At 43.9% G+C, this 21,635-nt stretch overlaps 1 pseudogene; it reads right to left on the bottom strand.

Annotated features, from left to right (window-relative positions):
* Positions 1 to 4,071: 4,071 nt before the first annotated feature.
* Positions 4,072 to 21,412, bottom strand: LOC120021462 (annotated as a pseudogene).
* Between the last annotated feature and the right edge of the window lie 223 nt (positions 21,413 to 21,635).

Genomic DNA, 21,635 nt, shown 5'->3' with positions numbered 1-21,635 from the left:
GGGTCAGAAGTTTACATACACTCAATTAGTATTTGGTAGCATTGCCTTTAAATTGTTTAACTTGGGTCAAACGTTTCGGGTAGCCTTCCACAAGCTTCCCACAATAAGTTGGGTGAATTTTGGCCCATTCCTCCTGACAGAGCTGGTGTAACTGCTCGCACATGCTTTTTCAGTTCTGCCCACAAATCTTCTATAGGATTGAGGTCAGGGCTTTGTGATAGCCACTCAAATACCTTGACTTTGTTGTCCTTAAACCATTTTGCCACAACTTTGGAAGTATGCTTGGGGTCATTGTCCATTTAGAAGACCCATTTGCGACCAAGCTTTACCTTCTTGACTGATGTCTTGAGATGTTGCTTCAATATATCCACATACAGTTTTCCTCCTCATTATGCCATCTATTTTGTGAAGTGCACCAGTCCATCCTGCAGCAAAGCACCCCCACAACATGATGCTGCCACCCCCGTACTTCACGGTTGGGATGGTGTTCTTCGGCTTGCAAGGCTCCACCTTTTTCCTCCAAACATAACGATGGTCATTATGGCCAAATAGTTCTATTTGTGTTACATCAGACCAGAGGACATTTCTCCAAAAAGTACAATCTTTGTCCCAATGTGCAGTTGCAAACCGTAGTCTGGCTTTTTTATGGCGGTTTTGGAGCAATGGCTTCTTCCTTGCTGAGCTGCCTTTCAGGTTATGTCGATATAGAACTCGTTTTACAGTGGATATAGATACTTTGTACCTGTTTCCTCCAGCATCTTCACAAGGTCCTTTGATGTTGTTCTGGGATTGATTTGCACTTTTCGCACCAAAGTACATTCATCTCTAGGAGACAGAATGCGTCCCCTTCCTGAGCGGTATGACGGCTGCATGTTCCCATGTTGTTTATACTTGCGTACTATTGTTTGTACAGATGAACGTGGTACCTTCAGGCATTTGGAAATTGTTCCCAAGGATGAACCAGACTTGGAGGTCTACAATTGTTTTTCTGAGTTGCGATTTCTTTTGATTTTCCCATGATGTCAAGCAAAGAGGCACTGAGTTTGAAGGTAGGTCTTAAAATACATCCACAGGTACACCTCCAATTGACTCAAATGATGTCAATTAGCCTATCAGATGCTTCTAAAGCCATGACATCATTTTCTGGAATTTTCCAAGCTGTTTAAAGGCACAGTCAACTTAGTGTATGTAAACTTCTGACCCACTCGAATTGTGATACAGTGAATTACACGTGAAATAATCTGTCTGTAAATAATTTATGGAAAAATTACTTGTGTCATGCACAAAGTAGATGTCCTAACCGACTTGCCAAACTATAGCTTGTTAACAAGAAATGTGTGGAGTGGTTGAAAAACGAGTTTTAATGACTCCAACCTAAGTGTATGTAAACTTCTGACTTCAACTGTATGTGAGAATGTTGTTCATTGACTACAGCTCAGATTTCAACACCATAGTGTCCTCAAAGCTCATCACTAAGCTCAGGACCCTGGGACTGAACACCTCCCTCTGCAACTGGATCCTGGACTTCCTGACGGGCCGCCCTCAGGTGGTAAGGGTAGGCATCACTATGTTTGCTGATGACACAACAGTGGTAGCCCTGATCACCGACAACGATGAGACAGCCTATAGGGAGGAGGTCAGAGACCTGACAGTGTGGTGCCAGGACAACAACCTCTCCCTCAATGTGAGCAAGACAAAGGAGCTGATTATGGACTACAGGAAAAGGCGAGCCGAACAGGCCCCCATTAACATCGACAGTGCTGTAGTAGAGCGGGTCGAGAGTTTCAAGTTCCTTGGTGTCCACATCACCAACAAACTATCATGGTCCAAACACATCAAGTCAGTCGTGAAGAGCGCAGGACAACACCTTTTCCCCCTCAAGAGACTGAAAATATTTGACATGGGTCCTCAGATCCTCAAAAAGTTCTACAGCTGCACCATCGAGAGAATCCTGACCGTTGCAACACCGTCTGGTATGGCAACTGCTCGGCATCTGACCGTAAGGCGTTACAGAGGGTACTGCGTACGGCCATATATACTAGGCAGTGTCAGACGAAAGCCCAAGAAATTGTAAAAGACTCCAGTCACCCAAGTCATAGACTGTTCTCTCTGCTACCGCACCTCAAGCGGTACCGGAGCACCAAGTCTAGGACCAAAAGGCACCTTAACAGCTTCCACCCCCAAGCAATAAGACTGCTGAACAATTAATCAAATGGCCACCAGGACTTTTTACAATGACCCCCTCCCCCATTTGATTTTTACACTGCTGCTACTCGCTGTTTACTATCTATGCATAGTCACTTCACCCCTACCTACATGTACAAATTACGTTGACTAACCTGTACCCCCTGTATATAGCCTCGTTATTGTTATTTTATTGTGTTACTTTTTTATACTTTTTTACTTTAGTTTATTTGCTAAATATTTTCTTAACCAACAGTGCAGTTCAAGAAGGTGTTAGGGGCTTGTAAGTAAGCATTTCACGGTAAGGTGTATTCGGCGCATGTGAAAAATAAAGTTTGATTTTAAATCTCTGTCAGAAATTGTATGTTTTTCTCTAACACATGCTGAAAATTGTGTTGCTTATTAGGATAAAAAAACATAAATGTGGCAGTATAGTATTTCTTAAATGGAATTTGGGACAGTCTGGAAGGATATATTGGCATAGTTGTATGTCACAATTAAGTTCACTCCGACTTCATAGCATCTTAAATTATGGATTATTTCATTATTTCCTGCTCAAACATGAATTGAATACCTATTTTTTCTAGGATGCCTGAAATATAAAGACATCATATTTAGTTAGGGGTACGATATTACAAGAGAGACACTGAAATATAAAGACATCATATTTAGTTATGGGTATGATATTACAAGAGAGACACGGAAGTAAATGGATAGTTTGTTAATTGAAACTTTACAAGACTGAGTAGAGTAATTAAGCTTCAAGCACTCAAAAATACGTGTCTAATAACCTACTTCCATGTCAAGGGGTGCATCCCAAATGTCATCCTAATATATATATATATATACTTTTGACCAGGGAGCTGGTCAAAAGTATTGCATTGTATGGGGAATATAGTGCCATTTGGGATACAAACCTAATCACCCACTTCCATGTAAATGTGAACACACAGGAATACGACACCCAACTTCCTGCAAGCTTCAGGTGAAAAGTCTAATGTGCAGCTTGTTTTGGTTAACAGAGTGTCGAGAACCTTAACATAACAACCAGTGACTGAAAAATAACACAGTGTATTGTTAAATGCATTGACACATTGAAAAAAAAGTACACAATTTTACGTCACAGTATAAATCTTCCCTTTTCTAGTATGTGTTGATTAATAAATAAAACATGAAAGCATTCAAATATCAGCCTTTAAAGTAACTGTCCAGTTAAAAGCTGTTATATTCTGTTAACTCTTACCCCAAAAAAATGTATTGACTCATCCTATACCTGTATATGTTGCCAAAGCATAAATTGGAGAGAGAAAAAACCCATCTCAAACATACTAATTCAAAAATGCTTGCTATTTCCTCAGAGCATGATGTCATACTCCGGAGGATGTTGAGCAGGCCAATCAGAGGTCTACTTGCATGAATATATTTAATGACCGGTATATGCCCACACCATTCTGTAGTTGGGGTACGCCTATACCATTCCATAGTAAAGCTGCTTTTTAACATACTTTATTACTTTTTAATTTCTCCAAACTATTTCACTCATAATGTAAGTAATTATAGGTAATAATTCATAGAAATCTTAAAAAAGGTATAAAAGGCAGCAGTTCACTATTCTGTTAAATGGTTGAGAATCTGTTATGTCATGCTGAATACATTATTGTCTCTTATGACACAATTGTAATGCATAGGCATATTTACATTACTGCTTTATTGCAAAGGCACATGTTTGAGCATGCAGGAAAGCTTTCTCCTTGCTCGTTCTTCACTAATAGTGATTCTAAATTTACAAGAACACAAACGGTGTGTGAGCCCTGACTTGAGAGAAAATACTATAAACAAATTCAAGCAGGCCTAGCTCCAAAGCGTTTCAGCCTTGCACACTCTTCACTAAACCCAGACAAAGTAAGCAATTTCATCAAGATCTACCGGGTAGTCCATAAGGTGCAGAGGCTATATCAAACTGTTCTCCCTTGTAGCTCTGCCAGTGTCCAGCTAGTAGATAGATGTCCCTCTCCTGCTTTCCAGGCTCCAACACTGGTGCCACCATGAGGTCGTCCCGTATTAGGAACTTTGAGTCAATCTTATTTATAGGCAGTCTCGTCGCCGGTGTAAATCCACCACAGGGGTCGTATGATGGTGTCCAGCACTTCCCCAGCCAGTTCCAGAACCCTTGAGCCCACTATGCTCTCATGGATCTCCACCAACTCGCTATCGTACTCCCAGCGGGGGTTGGAGAACTGCATGGAGAGCATGAAAACCGACAACTCCAGCCAGCGGATGTTGAGCTCTGTCACGTTCCTGACCTGTTTTCTGTTGTTTTGTATGTGTTTAGTTGGTCAGGGCGTGAGTTGGGGTGGGTATTCTATGTTGTGTGTCTAGTTCGTCTGTTTCTATGTTCAGCCTGATATGGTTCTCAATCAGAGACAGCTGTCAATCGTTGTCCCTGATTGAGAATCATATATAGGTGGCTTGTTTTGTGTTGGGGATTGTGGGTGGTTGTTTCCTGTCTCTGTGTTTATGTTCTGCACCAGATAGGACTGTCTCGGCTTTCACGTTTGTTGTTTTGTAATGTTTGTTAATGTTCATCGTTTATTGTTTAATTAAACATGTTGAACACTAACTGCGCTGCATTTTGGTCCTCTCCTTCATCCCAGGAAGAAAGCCGTAACAAGCTCACGGTACGGTAAAGTGCGCTCGCCCTCAGTGTGGTTAAGACAGGCATTGCCGCCGATCACGTCCAATCACAACTGGTAGCCAAGAATGCTGATGGTAAGCATGGTGGGAATAAGGGACTTGAGAACTAGCTCATAGCCCCAAAGAGAGACCTGGTCAATGGGCCTGAAGAAGCAGGAGATGTTCTGAAACTGGTAGCCGGAGCGCAGCTTGGCCTACTCGTTGTAGGGAATAGCCATCTCGGTGTAGCGACGGGTGAACATGCTAGGGTCGCAAAAGGGGTGTTTTGTGCTGAACTGCCAGGGCAGGTAGTTTGTCTCGCCCGCGTCCAGTTTGAAGGAGGACACGCCGTACTTGGATCGTAAGGACCATAGCTGGGAGGCGAATCAATCACGGGCCTCTGGGTTGGTGAAGTCTAGAATGCCCCCGATGCCATTCCATCAGCTTACCAAAGCCGGAAGACGACCTGTAGGTTCTCGGATGAACAGCCCTCTTTCCACACAGGTGTGGAAATTCTCAGTCATAGTTGACCAAAGGGTGTGTCCAGAGAGAGGCCAGAAAGCCGTCTGCTTTGAGCTTCTGAAACATGGCTATAGCGTTGGGAAACTTGGCAGAGTCTAGCTCCAGGTGGTTAAACCTATGCTTGCGGATGTTGGCCGCATACTTCAACAGTTTCTCTTGGTCTATGTCAGTCTTGTTTAGTGCCCACGTGGACCAGATGGGATGGTGGAACATGGCTTTGGAAGGCACCTTGTTGGGCTTTTGAAAGTACCTGCGCACCATGTACTGTGAATGGATGTGACGTCTAAGCCCACACAGACCATGTAGCGGAGTTCAGCACAAGGTGCCTCACCAGGGTTTGGCTTGTAGGGGGTGTCATGGTACCTCGCCTGGGCACAGAGTCATTGATCTTAATGGCCGGGGAATTAAACGAGAGCCAGTAGCGCTCCAAGATGCTGCCAAAGCCATTTCGGTTTGAGTCAATTTCACTGGTGACAAAGGGTTTGGGTGCCGGCTGCCCGGAGATAGAGATAGGCAAATGCTGTATGGCAGTCTTGGCTCCACCATACCAATGCAAGACGTTGTAGGTCATGGCGTGCTCCACGTGCAGATTGAGAACAAATTCTTCCCAATGCACACGGTAGCATTGGACTGTATTGTCGAACACTATCTGGATGAAAAACTTGAGTTTCCTATCACTGGTGTGTAACAGGTCAGTATCTCCCCCTCCTTAGAACATGAGTCTAAGTCCAGAGTGCCAGACCTGTCATTCAATATTTAAAGAAGAATGATCAATTACATACTGTATCACATTTCTTTGCATTCAAGTATCAGGCTATATTTATGTTAGAGCAGTTAACTAATGATTAGAGATTCTCTGGTACTTTGGAATACTTTTTAGCCAGTAGTTCTGGATGAGCTCATGAGCCAAAAGTGCTCCCCGAAAATTGCGTACTACTTCGTATGTGCACCACGTCATTGCTCCCTCTCGCACTCTGCTGTGTGTACATGATATGCCTCTTGCTAACTGTCACTAAAATGGTGAGGGGCTGAAGCTCATTAGTTAAACTCAATTTGCTAGGAGGCTGGCCCACATGGGGGAAAATGTAGGGGAAATTACTTGATCAGGCAAATATTGTAAATAATAGACCCCGCCTGGTTGCGAATGATGTAGCCATCCTTGTTGAGGTCCAGAAGTTCTGTCTTGAGTAGTTCAGCCTTGCGCAGAGAACCAATGCAATAGCACCATGTGGTCACTGCAGAAATCACCAGCACCAAGCCTAGGACACTTACTACAACTAAGGGCCGAGAGTCCCTTTTCAGTTTCTGCTTGATGGGTTTAGCATTGGTAACTGTTTCCCCTGCACCGTACATTGTGGTCATTGTCAAATCAAAACAAATCAAATTTTATTGGTCACATCCACATGGTTAGCAGATGTTAATGCGAGTGTAGCGAAATGCTCGTGCTTCTAGTTCTGACCGTGCAGTAATATCTAACAAGTAATCTAACCATTTCAGAACAACTACCTTATACACACAAGTGTAAAGGAATTAATAAGAATATGTGCATATAAATATATGGATGAGCGATGGCCGAACGGCATAGGCAAGATGCAGTAGAGTACAGTATATATATAAGATGAGTAATGTAGGGTATGTAAACATTATATAAAGTGGCATTGTTCAAAGTGACTAGTGATACATTTATTACATCCAATTTTTTATTATTAAAGTGGCTAGAGATTTGAGTCAGTATGTTGGCAGCAGCCACTCAATGTTAGTGATGGCTGTTTAACAGTCTGATGGCCTTGAGATAGAAGCTGTTTTTCAGTCTCTAGGTCCCAGCTTTGATGCACCTGTACTGACCTCGCCTTCTGGATGATAGCGGGTTGAACAGGCAGTGGCTCGGGTGGTTGTCCTTCATGGACAAGGTGTACTGGAGGGCATGTAGTTTGCACCCGGTGATGCGTTGTGCAGACCTCACTACCCTCTGGAGAGCCTTACGGTTGTGGGCGAAGCAGTTGCTGTAACAGGCGGTGATACAGTCCTACAGGATGCTCTTAATTGTGCATCTGTAAAAGTTTGTGAGTGTTTTTGGTAACAAGCCACATTTCTTCAGCCTCCTGAGGTTGAAGAGGCGCTGTTGCTCCTTCTTCACCACGCTGTCTGTGTGGGTGGACCATTTCAGTTTGTCCATGGTGTGTACGCCGAGGAACTTAAAACTTTACACCTTCTCCACTACTGTCCCGTCGATGTGGATAGGGGGGTGCCCCCATCTGCTGGTTCCTTAAGTCCACGATCAGCTCCTTTGTTTTGTTGACGTTGAGAGTGAGGTTATTTTCCTGACATCACACTCCGAGGGCCCTCACCTCCTCCCTGTAGGTCGTCTCATCGTTGTTGGTAATCAAGCCTACCACTGTAATGTCGTCTGCAAACATGATGATTGAGTTGGAGGCGTGCATGGCCACGCAGTCATGGGTTAACAGGGAGTACAGGAGAGGGCTGAGAACACACCCTTGTGGGGCTCCAGTGTTGAGGATCAGTGGGATGGAGATGTTGTTTCCTACCCTCACCACCTGGTGGCGGTCCGTCAGAAAGTCCAGGACCCAGTTGCACAGGAAGGGTCGAGACCCAGGGTCTCCAGCTTAATGACGAGTTTGGAGGGTACTATGGTGTTAAATGCTGAGCTGTAATCGATGAACAGCATTCTTACATAGGTATTCCTCTTCTCCAGATGGGTTAGGGCAGTGTGCAGTGTGATTGTGATTGCGTCATGTGTGGACCTATTGGGGCGGTAAGCTAATTGGAGTGGGTCTAGGGTGTTAGGTAGGGTGGAGGTGATATGATCCTTGACTAGTCTCTAGAAGCACTTCATGATGATGGAAGTGAGTGCTATGGGGGGGTAGTCATTTAGCTCAGTTACCTTAGCTTTCTTGGGAAGGGGAACAGTGGTGGCCCTCTTGAAGCATGTGGGAACAGCAGACTGGGATAGGGATTGATTGAATATGTCCGTAAACAAACCAGCCAGCTGGTCTGTGCATGCTCTGAGGACGCGGCTAGGGATGCCGTCTGGGCCATTAGCCTTGTGAGGGTTAACACATTTAAATGTTTTACTCGCGTTGGCTGCGGTCAAGGAGAGCCCGTAGGTTTTGGTAGTGGGCCGTCTCAGTGGCACTGTATTGTCCTTAAAGTGAGCAAAGAAGTTGTTTAGCTTGCTTGGGAGCAAGACATCGGTGTCCGCGACGGGGCTGGTTTGCTTTTGTAATCCATGATTGACTGTAGACCCTGCCACATATGTCTCGTGTCTGAGCCGTTGAATTGCAACTCTACTTTGTCTCTATACTGACGCTTAGCTTGCTTGATTGCCTTGCGGACGGAATAGCTACACTGTTTGTATTTGGTCATATTTCCGGTCGCCTTGCCATGATTAAAAGCAGTGGTTTGCGCTTTCAGTTTTGCGCAAATGCTGCCATCAATCCACTGTTTCTGGTGGGGAAGGTTTTAATAGTCACCGTGGGTACAACATCACCGATCCACTTACTAATTAACTCGCTCTCCAAAACAGCGTATACATCAATGTTGTTGTCTGAGGCTATCCGGAACATATCCCAGTTCACGTGATCGAAGCAATCTTGAAGCGTGGAATCAGATTGATTGGACCAGCGTTGAACAGACCTGAGCACGGGCGTTTCCTGTTTTAGTTTCTATCTATAGGCTGGGAGCAACAAAATGGAGTCGTGGACAGATTTGCCAAAAGGAGGGCGAGGGAGGGCTTTGTATGCGTTGCGGAAGTTAGAGTAGCAATGATCCAGAATTTTGCCAGCCCGGGTCGTGCATTCGATATGCTGATAAAATTTAGGGAGCCTTGTTTTCAGATTAGCCTTGTTAAAATCACCAGCTACAATAAATGTAGGCTCAGGATATGTGGTTTCCAGTTTACATAGAGTCCAATGAAATTCTTTCAGGGCCGTCGAGGTGTCTGCAAGCGGGGGATATACACGGCTGTGATTATAATCGAAGAGAATTCTCTTGGTAGATAATGCGGTCGGCATTTGATTGTAAGGAATTCTAGGTCAGGTGAACAAAAGGACTTGAGTTGTTATGTTGTTATGATCACACCACGACTCATACGATACACCCCCGCCCTTCTTCTTACCAGAGAGATGTTTGTTTCTGTCGGCGCGATGCGTGAAGAAACCAGGTGGCTGTACCGACTCTGATAACGTATCCCAAGTGAGCCATGTTTCCGTGAAACAGAGAATGTTACAATCTCTGATGTCTCTCTGGAGGGCAACCGTTGCTCGAATTTTGTCTACCTTGTTGTCAAGAGACTGGACATTGGCGAGTAGTATACTCGGGAGCGGTGAGCGATGTGCCTGTCTACAGAGTCTGACCAGAAGACCGCTCCGTCTGCCCCTTCTGCGGCGCCGTTGTTTTGGGTCGCCTACTGGAATCCGATCCATTGTCCTAGGTGGTGGTCCAAACAGAGGATCCGCTTCGGGAAAGTCGTATTCGTAGCCGTAATGTTGGTAAGTTGACGCTGCTCTTATATCCAATAGTTCTTCCTGGCTGTATGTAATAAGACTTAAGATTTCCTGGGGTAACAGTGTAAGAAATAATACATAAAAAAACAAAATACTGCATAGTTTCCTAAATACGCGAAGCGAGGCGACCATCTCTGTCGGCGCCAGGTGTACAGTGACAGTCCGCCAGTGAAATGGGTTGCCAGGAATCCCTTAAATTTGTGAAAGTATCCTTAAAGTAAAACCGGAGTTCCCTGATTGGCACTCACAATGCATTGAGATACAAAGTGATTTCTTCTGTATGCAGAGACGTGTATGAGGCATGACCTTGGAGACTGCCGAGGGAATTTGTCTTGAAATGTTCTTCTTTCAGTAGACATTGCCCCCACTCTTTTCATTTGTTTAACTGCCTGAATGAAAAGAAAGAACCAGCTTTTAGATCAAAGTCTCAAGGCAAAGTTGGCTCAGCAATCCTAGCAGTTATTCAGATCTAAAATCACTGAGAGGGGGAAGGAAAGAGAGAGAGACAAAGAGAGTTTACTTACTGCTGAGTCCCTCTATAAATAATCCAAAATCCACTCGCCCATTGTTTGAAATCACTAAGAAAACTTCAAGAGGAGAAGATATAATCACTATATCTCTACAATCATTTTAGGAGATTGCCCTACTGTAACGGGGTGAGTGACTGGTTGCCGGGAAGTCAGGCGCAGGAAATCAGAGATGGGTGATAACAGGAGAACTTTAATATACACCCTGGCCCGAAGGCACAGGCAGCACAAAGCACAACCACGGTAACATGAACCGGATTAAACAAAACAAACAAACCTAGGTTTGAAACAAACCTAGCGCAAGCCAGCCGGTAGCATAACACCCTACACAAAGAACAATTCCACACACAGACATGGGGGAAGCAGAGGGTAATATACATTTAGTCTGATGACGGAATGTGAACCAGGTGTGCGAGAAAACAAGACAAAACAAATGGAAAATTAAAGGTGGAGCGGCGATGGCTAGAAGACCGGTGACGTCGACCGCCGAACGCCGCCTGAACAAGGAGAGGGACTGACTATGGCGGAAGTCGTGACACCTACAGCAATACCAACGTGTTTGTTTTGTTCATACATACCTGCTTTTTATGCAAGAAAGGAAATGGCTACACAGACTATTTGCATTGATCCCCCCTTTTTTTACACTGCTGCTCCGCGCTATTTATCGTCTATGCATAGTCACTTTACCCCTACCTACATGTACTGTACATATTACACACATTGGCTCGGTACTGGTACTCCCTGTGTATAGCCTCGTTATCGTTCTTTTGTTATGTTATTTTTTATTTAGTAAATACTTTCTTAGCTCTTATTTTTCTTAACTGCATTGTTTGTTAAGGGCTTGTAAGTAAGCATTTCACGGTAAGATTTAATTTCACGGTAACCTGTTGTATTCGGCGCATGTGACAAATACATTTGATTTGAGGTAGATTTTGCAATAGAGCTGCAGTATGAATTCAGGCCTACTCTGGGTGTTTTGTTTCCAAATTCAACAAAGCCAAAGAGTGGCACACATACAAAACTCTGTGTCCCGCTAAGTCCTTAAAGAGATGGGTGGGGCTAATGCTTAATAGGGTGTGAACGATGCTGAATGTGCGTAGACAAAGAAGAGCTCTCCAGTAGGTTTGCCAATACTATTCAAGGGCCATTTTCTCAAAAGTGGGGTTCCAAGTTTATCAACTTTCAAAGCAGATTTATTTCCCCATTGTTCCTCAACTGCAGTGTATGATATACCGTTTTCTAGCTCTGAGTCTCTACTTTTATCCAATGTAAAAAACACAACTTCAAATTTTGCTGCATAAGAACGAATTGAGGCAGTCAGTCAGTCAGTCACATATAATGGCCATCATGGAACCTTTGCCCACATTAGTGCAACTTGAGGGAAATGTGTAACCAAAGCAATAACTCCAATCAGCAATGGGGGTATGGTGGGAGGAATGATCAAACCAGGAGACTGGGAGCTTGGCAATGTGCCAACTCATCTGTAAACACACAGAAGCTTCAAACAGACACACACACCTATACACACTCACTTACACTAGAAACTGCAAGGGTCTACTGAGCTAGGCCAATACAAAGCAGGGTGGTTCTGGGTAATTACATGGCTGATGTTAGTTATCAGGGCAAATCAGGAGAGAAATTCAATTTAAGATGCACCAGGCCCAGGGATTTCTGTTCTCTGCCTCTCTCTGAAACCTCTTGCGTGCTGACTTTTATTCCTAACTGCTCTGGGCCTTCATAGCCTGCCTTGGCTGCTGTAGGGTCGATAATGAAGGATGCTTGTAGTTAATTAGCAATCTAATGGTCTAATTCTGTGTTCAACCAGCCTTGCTATAGATTTTTCCCTCAACGGCAACGCTAACCAATCTTGAAGGGTAAGTAGTGGATTTTACATCAACAGGCTGTGGCTCCCAGACACAACATAGCACAAATAGCACAATTATTAGCATACAATTAGGCCTACATGTGATACCAAAGGTTATAACAAAAAAATGCATGATGTCATGTTTTTTAGTCAATGGCCTGTGAAGGTTCTGCATATTAGTTATTTCAGCTGATTTACTATCAGCTAGGCTTGTGCAAATGTCTGCGTGAAATAAACAAAGCAGTCCTGACACGAAACCTGAATGTTTCACTAGATATACAGTGCCTTCAGAAAGTATTCATACCCCATGACTTTTTCAGAATTCTGTTGTGTTACAGTCTGAATTTAAAATGGATTCAATTGAGAATTTTTTGATTACTACACACAATACTCCATAATGTCAAAGTGGACATTATTATAATTTTTTTGTTTACTTATTGATGAAAAGTGAAAAGCTGAAATGTCTTGAGTCAATAAAGTATTCAACCTATTTGTTATGGCAAGCCTAAATAAGTTCAGGAGTAAAAATGTGCTTAACCAGTCACATAATTATACAGTGGGCTCCAAAATTACTGGCACCCCTGACTGGCAATGCACAAACAATACTTTAAAAAATATAGAAACAATATAATTATAGAAACTCAAAATACCAACATGTGAGAAATACTGTACTTTAATATTTCAATGGAACCCACCAAAATCATACAATTATTTAATACAAAATACATTTCACCAAAATCAAGGTTTAATAATGATTGGCACTCATCATATAGTACTTAGTGCAACCACCTCTGGCAAGGATAACAGCATGGAGTCTATTCCTGTAATGTTTTACAAGGTTAACCTGTCTGGCTCCGGCGTTCCTCCCACATTCCACTGAAAAGGCAGAGCGCGAAATTCAAAAGATATTTTTTAGAAATATTTAACTTTCACACATTAACAAGTCCAATACAGCAAATGAAAGATACACATCTTGTGAATCCAGTCAACATGTCCGATTTTTAAAATGTTTTACAGCGAAAACACCACATATATTTATGTTAGCTCACCACCAAATACAAAAAAGGACAGACATTTTTCACAGCACAGGTAGCATGCACAAAGCCAACCTAACTAACCAAGAACCAACCAAACTAACCAAGAAACAACTTCATCAGATGACAGTCTTATAACATGTTATACAATAAATCTATGTTTTGTTCGAAAAATGTGCATATTTGAGGTATAAATCAGTTTTACATTGCAGCTACCATCACAGCTACCGTCACAAATAGGACCGAAGCAGCCAGAGTAATTACAGACACCAACGTCAAATACCTAAATACTCATCATAAAACATTTCTGAAAAATCGATGGTGTATAGCAAATTAAAGACAAACATCTTGTGAATCCAGCCAATATTTCCGATTTTTTAAGTGTTTTACAGCGAAAACACAATATAGCATTATATTAGCTTACTACAATAGCCTACCACACTACCGCATTCATTCATCAAGGCACGTTAGCGATAGCAATAGGCATGTTAGCGATAGCGAATAAACTAGCAAAAGATATATAATTTTTGACTAACCTTGATAAGCTTCATCAGATGACAGTCCTATAACATCAGGTTATACATACACTTATGTTTTGTTCGAAAATGTGCATATTTAGAGCTGAAATCAGTGGTTATACATTGTGCTAACGTAGCATCTTTTTCCCAGAATGTGCGGATATTTTTATGGCACTCAACAATTCTGACCATATAACTATACATAAACGTTACTAAAAAATACATGTTGTATAGGAAATGATAGATACACTAGTTCTTAATGCAATCGCCGTGTTAGAATTCTAAAAATAACTTCATTACGACATCCAGCTTAGATCCAGCGAGAGAGTACCCAAAATCTGGGCGCAAACGACTATTTCACATGTTCGACAGATATATGAAATAGCATCATAAAATGGGTCCTACTTTTGATGATCTTTCATCAGAATGTTGTACAAGGGGTCCTTTGTCGGGAACAATCGTTGTTTGGATTTAGAATGTCCTCTTCTCCAGTCAATTAGCACGGAATGCTAGCAAAGTAGCTCGAAGCTCTCCTTCCTGAACAAAGGCACACAACGCAACACGCCTAACGTCCCGAATAAATTTCAATAATCTAATAAAACTATATTGAAAAAACATACTTTACGATGATATTGTCACATGTATCAAATAAAATCAAAGCCGGAGATATTAGTCATCTATAACGGCAGCATTTCAGAAGGCAAAACCAGGTCCCTTCACGCGCTCTCCAGAAAACAGGAAACTGGTGACACGTCATGCCGAGAGCTTTTATTCGACCCCAGATCAAGTTATACACTCCATTTCTTCTCTCACTGCCTGTCGACATCTAGTGGAAGACGTATGAAGTGCATGTATACTGATATATATGAAGCCCATTTATAGGCAGGCCCTAGAACAGAGCATCGATTTCAGATTTTCCACTTCCTGTCAGGAAGTTTGCTCCAACTTGAGTTCTGTTTTACTCACAGATATAATTCAAACGGTTTTAGAAACTAGAGAGTGTTTTCTATCCAATAGTAATAATAATATGCATATTGTACGAGCAAGAATTGAGTACGAGGCCGTTTAAATTGGGCACGATTTTCCCCCAAAGTGAAAACAGCGCCCTCTGTCCTCAACAGGTTAAGGAACACATTTGGAGGGATTTTGGACCATTCTATGCAGATCCTTTCAAGATCCTTCACTTTCTTGGGTTTGCGCTTATCAGCTGCCCTTTTCAACTCAGCTAACAGGTTTTCGATTGGATTGAGGTCCGGCGACTGAGATGGTCATGGCAGAACATTGATTTTGTTGTCACAGAACCATTTCTGTGTGGAACTTGAGGAATGTTTTGGGTCATTGTCTTGTTGGAAAGTCCACCTATGGCCAAATCCCAGCCTGCCAGAGGTAACCAGATTTTCAGCCAAAATTGCCTGATACGTGGGGGAATTCATTATGCCATCAATCTTAACCAGTGCCCCTGGACCTCTGGAATTAAAACAGCCCCAAAACATCACTGACCCACCAACATATTTCACCGTGGGTATGAGGTGCCTCTCCTTGAATGCATCTCTGTTGACGCCAAAGATGCCGAATCTGACCGAAACGTTCAATTTTGGTCTCATCTTACCAGAGCACCTTCTTCTAGACATAATTTAAATTACGTCTGGCAAACTCCAAGCGCTTGCGTCTGTGTCTTAAAGTCAGAAAGGGCTTTCTTCTGGCAACCCTTCCAAAAAGCCTGTGGTTTTGGAGGTGGCATCTGATGATGCTTTTTGAAACCAAGATGCCACCAAGGACTGCAATAATTTCACAGTGATTCTTGGGGATTTTGTTGCTTCTCTCACCATTCTCCTCCCTATCCTGGGGGGCAAAATGCATTTGCGTCCTCTCCCCGTGAGGTTTTCAACTGTTCCATATCTTTTGAATCTTTTTATAATTGCCCTGACAGTGCTCAGTCATATATTCAATCGTTTGTGGATCTTCTTGTAGCCATTACCAGATTTATGAAGGTCTACGACCATCTGTCTCTTTTGAACTGCCAGTTCTTTTGTTTTCATCATGGTGGATATTGCATGCGTGTTACCTCATTTTTATACACTAGTGAAACAGGAAGTGATGTAATGGCTCAATATAGTTCCTTAAGATTTATATAAACTTAAATAAGTGACTTTTAATTCCTGGTTTAATTTTGGTAGATGTTATTTACAATAATCTTTAAGGGTGCCATTAATTGTGAAACCTTGATTTGGAGGACATTGATTTGTTAATCAATAAATTATTTTGGTGGGTTCCATTGAAACATTAAAGTACTGTATTTTTCACATGTTGGCATTTTGAGTTTCTCTATAATTATATTGTTTATATTTAAGTATAAGTATTGTTTGTGCATTGCCGATCAGGGGTTCCAGTAATTTTGGAGCCCACTGTGTATACAGTATATATTTTTTTTGTGTATTTTTTTTTATTGAATCTTTATTTAACTAGGCAAGTCAGTTAATAAGAACAAATTCTTATTTACAATGACGGCCTACACCGGCCAAACCTGTACTACGTTGGGCCAATTGTGCGCTGCCCTATGGGACTCTCAATCACGGCCGGTTGTGATAGAGCCTGGATTCGAACAAGAGTGTCTGTAGCACTGAGATCCAGTGCCTTAGACCGCTGCGTCACTCTGTGTGCAATAAGTGTGTATAACAAGATTTTTTAACAACTACCTCATCTCTGTACCCCACACATACAATTCTCTATAAGGTCCCCCAGTAGAGCATTGAATTTCAAACACAGACTCAACCACAAAGACCAGGGGGGTTTTCCAATGACTCGCAAAGAGCTCCTATTGTTAGATGGGTAAAAAAAAGGCAGACACTGAATATCCCTTTGAGCATGATGAAGTTATTAATTAAACTTTGGATGGTGTATCAATACACCTAGTTACTACAAGATAGAGGCATCTTTCCTAACTCAGTTGCCGGAGAGGAAGGAAACAGCTCAGGAATTTCCCCATGAGGCCAATGGGGACTTTAAAACAGTTACAGAGTTTAATGGCTGTGATAGAAGCAAACTGAGGCTGGATCACCAACATTGACAGAGTGAAAAGAAGGAAGTCTGTACATAATACAAATATTCTAAAACATGCATCCTGTTTGCAACAAGGCACTAAAGTAATACTACAAAGAATGCGGCAAAGCAATTGTCATTTTGTTCTGAATAGAAAGTAATATGTTTCAGGAAAATCCAATACAACACATTACTGAGTACCACTCTCCATATTTTCAAGCATAGTAGTGGCTGCATCATATTATGGGTATGCTTGTAATCGTTAAGGACTGGGGAGTTGTTCTGGGTAAAAAATGAATGGAATGGAGCTAAGCACAAACAAAATCCTAGAAGAAAACCTGCTTCAATCTGCTTTCCACTAGACATTAGGAGATTAATTCACATTTCAGCAGAACAATGACCAAAAACACAAGGCCAAATCTACAGTGGAGTTGCTTACCAAGAAGACAATGAATGTTCCTGAGTGGCTGAGTTACCGTTTTGACATAAAACTACTTGAAATTCTATGACAAGACCTGACAATGGTTGTTTAGCAATGATCAAAAACCAATTTGACAGAGCTTGAAGAATTTTGAAAAGAATAATGGGCAAATGTTGCACAATCCAGGTGTGGAAAGCTTATAGAGACCAGAAAGAGTAACAGCTGTAATCGCTGCCAAAGTTCCTTCTTCAAAGTATTGACTCAGGGGTGTGAATACTTACACTACCGTTCAAAAGTTTGGGGTCGCTTAGAAATATCCTTGTTTTTTAAAGAAAAGCAACATTTTTTGTCCATTAAAATAACATCCAATTGATCAGAAATACAGTGTAGACATTGTTAATGTTGTAATGGCTGGAAACTGCAGATTTTTTATGGAATATCTACATAGGCGTACAGAGGCCCATTATCAGCAACCATAGGAACACTGTATATAGATTTTTCTGTTGTGTTATTGACTGTACTTTTGTTTATCCAACGTGTAACTCTGTGTTGTTGTTTTTTGTCGCACTGCTTTGCTTTATCTTGCCCAGGTCGCAGTTGTAAATGAGAACTTGTTCTCAACTGGCCTACCTAGGTAAATAAAGGTGAAATACATGTTTTTTTTAAAACATCACTCCTGTGTTCCAATGGCACATTGTGTTAGCCTTTTAAAATGATAAACTTGGATTAGCTAATTGATCATTGGAAAACCCTTTCGCAATTATGTTATCACAACTGAAAACTGGTGTGCTAATTAAAGAAGCAATACAACTGGCCTTCTTTAGACTAGTTGAGGATCTGGAGCATCAGCATGTCACGTATACTCCGTCTCCGGCCTCTAGGTCATCAGGCTGCTGATTATCCCGCACACCTGTCACCATTTTCTTGCTCACCTGCGCCTGATGACACTCACATGGACTCCATCACCTCCTTGATTTTCATCCCTATATCTGTCACTCCCCTTGGTTCTTTCATCAGGTGTTATTGACTCTGTATTCATGTCGGTGTGTTGTTTGTGTTTCATATTTATTGTTTATTTTATTTATTAAAGCACTCACTCCCTGAACTTGCTTCCCGACTCTCAGCTCACTCTCAGATACACAGCATTTGTCAGTTCGATTACAGGCTCAAAATGGCCAGAAACAAATATTTTCTTCTGAAACTCGTCAGTCTATTCTTGTTCTGAGAAATGAAGGCTATTCCATGCAAGAAATTGCCAAGAAACTGAAGATCTCGTACAACGCTGTGTACTACCTTCACAGAACAGAGCAAACTGGCTCTAACCAGAATAGAAAGAGGTTTCACAACTGAGCAAGAGGACAAGTACATTAGAGTGTCTAGTTTGAGAAACAGATGCCTCAAGTCCTCAACTGGCAGCTTCACTATATAGTACCCACAAAACACCAGTCTCAACGTCAACAGTGAAGAGGCGACTCCAGTTGCAAAGATAAAGCCATATCTCAGACTGGCCAATAAAAGATTAAGATGGGCAAAAGAACACAGACACTGGACAAAGGAACTCTGCCTAGAAGGCCAGCATCTCAGAGTCGCCTCTTCACTGTTGATGTTGAGACTGGTGTTTTGCGGGTACTATTTAATGAAGCTGCCCTGCAAGTGTATACTTGTCAGACGTCATGATACGTCCTCAGAAGTGTCCACTTCATTTGAGGACTGATGGGATAGGGTGTGTCTTTTAAGTGTTTGGAATGCAGCCCTGATCGTGTCTGGTGTTGGTGGACAAAATCGACATGCGCACCTGAGCAGTCTGGTCAGCATGTTAGATAATTGATGCGTATGAAATGGTTGGATGGAAACCTGTTTACGATTATCCAAATAACTATCCTTCCTCTGTTACTAAAATCAGACAATACTGTAATTGCCCCCCCACCACAAAGTCCCTCGTCCCCGAGGGAACAAACAAAGTCTCTGAACCGACCCAGAGGTCTCCTTTGCCTGCATGGCCATGATGGTCGCAGAGTTTCCAGATGTGAAACAGGGGGCTTAGTATGTGGCAGGGGGCTGCCCCTCTGGGGCCCAGGCGATGAAGGCAGGGACATGGGGGACAAGGATGAGGGAACAGGGAATACAATCTGTAGCTCCGGGGAATCATGCAGTGACACAGGGAGGGAGACTGGGGGAGTGGGCTGTCTGGAGCCTTGTCTGCTGCATCTGGGGAATGTCATTGCCAGAGAGGGGAATTGTGGGGGTCCCTGGGGTTTGGGGAGAAGAGACCCCTCTGTATGGGGCTAACCTGTCCCGGTGCAGTGCCACCTTTCTCCCCCTGAAAGCTGCACCCGGTAAACAACCTCCCTTACCCTTTCCAGGATGCTGCAGGGCCCCACCCAGTGGCTGTCCAACTTTGGGCATCTGCCTTTCTTTCTCAGAGGGCTGTAGACCCAGACCAGCTCCCCAGCCACAAAGTGCCTCCCCCGGGTGTACACGTCATAGTTCCTCTTCTGCCTCACGCCTGCATTCACCAGCTGCTCTCTGGTGAAGGTGTGGGCTGTCTCCAGGCGGTTCTGAATCTCCGGGAATACTCCGGCCCCAGGGGAACAGGAGGGCTATCCAGGGGCCTACCAAATGCCATCTCTGCAGATCTCTCTCCCCAGCATGAGAAGGGCAGGCGTGCAGGAGGTGGAGTCTTGGACAGCGGAGCTGCATGCCATGAGGACCATAGGCAGGTGCTTGTCCCAGTCATGCTGGTGTTTGGCAGAGATGATGGCCAGCTGGTGTCCAAGCATTTTGTTGAAGCGCTCCACAAGGCCTTCACTTTGAGGATAGAGAGGAGTAGTGCAGGTGCATACTCAGCCTCTCACACATGGTGGCAAACACACAGGACTCAAAGTTTCTGCCTTTGTCGCTGTGGATGGACTCAGCTCCAAACCTGCTGAACATCCCCGCTGCCAGGGCGTGGACGATGATCTTTGCCTCCTGGACAGGCAGAGCATAGGGCTCGAACCATTTTGTGAAATAGTCCATGGCTGTGAGCACCCAGCGGTTTCCACTGTCTGTGGTGGGGAAAGGCCCAACTACATCCACTCCCACCCTCTCCATGGGAGCCTCAACTGGGAACTGTTGGAGCTGAGCATGAGAGCGGCCTGGAGGGACATTTCTCGCTGTGCAGTTGTCACAGCAGCAGAAAAAGTCCTCCACGTCCCTCTTGTGCCGACCCCAGTAAAAGCCCTGACGGGGGCCACCACCTGCCACCTCTCCTCTCCCATAGCTGACTCCTTCCATGCCTGCTGTAGCACGCCATCAGCCAGCCGCAGTCTCCCGGGGCGACCCGGGCTCACGGAGGGATGTGTCATGGAGGTAGCTGGGGGAATGTAACACACAGCACTTAGGTGACAGGGGGCTGGGGAAAAGTCAGGGGCAGCCATGAGTCTCTGCTGCTTTAACTGTTGGAGTAAAAGGGTTGTTGGGTTGTGTGAATGTGACATTAGGGGTGGCCATGGTGACAGCCGGCCCTCCCTGGAAGCTCAGTGTGACCCCCTTTAGGTCTAACTGGCAGCCTGTGCTCCTAAGAAAGTCCAACCCCAGGATACAAGGGTCCTGCACAGCCACCACCCACACAGGATGACGCACAGTCCTGCCCCCTACTGTCAGAATCATTATTCCCTTCCCTTTCATGGGTGCCAGCTCACCTGTGACTGTGCGGTGCTGCACAGTTGTGGGCTCAAACTGAGTCCAACCTGGCACAATATCTGGCCTCACCAGGGTTACTGTAGACCCAGGCTGGGACCAGGGGGTGTGTTTCCTGCCGCCTCTAGCGACTCAGCACGAATGAGTTCAGTCCTTTCAGCCACCCATGCATGCGTTTCCGGCTCTGGGCTGCTCTGGGCTGCTCTGCCCCCCCCTCCCAGCCTGTGCAGTGGGTCTGTCTCCCTGCATCCCCACCGAAGCCCCAGCTGAAGCCTCAGCCCACACGAGCTCCCTCTCCAAAGCCATCTCCAAGGCTATCTGCAATGACTCAGGATGAACCAGCTGGGTCTGTATGCGCAGCTCCGTAGGAGAAAGCGCCTGTATGAACTGGTCCCGCGCTAGCTCGCTCTGCACAGAGGGGGGCATGTGAGCATATGCCCACCGAGAAAGGCTCTCAATGTCATTAGCTAGCACCCATAGTGGCTCTCCAGGCTGTTACTCAGTTCAGAGTGCAGCAGCGCGGGATGTACACACTGTCCAAAGTACCACCTCAGTGCTCCCACTAAAGCCCCATAATGACGTCTGTCCCTGGGGCTAATCAATATCAAACAGGACAAAGCATCATCTGTGAGGCACAAAGCCAACTGCA

This window comes from Salvelinus namaycush, chromosome 2 (genome assembly GCF_016432855.1).
Source record: "Salvelinus namaycush isolate Seneca chromosome 2, SaNama_1.0, whole genome shotgun sequence".
Lineage (NCBI taxonomy): Eukaryota > Metazoa > Chordata > Actinopteri > Salmoniformes > Salmonidae > Salvelinus > Salvelinus namaycush.
This window is presented reverse-complemented; position numbering and strand designations above follow the sequence as displayed.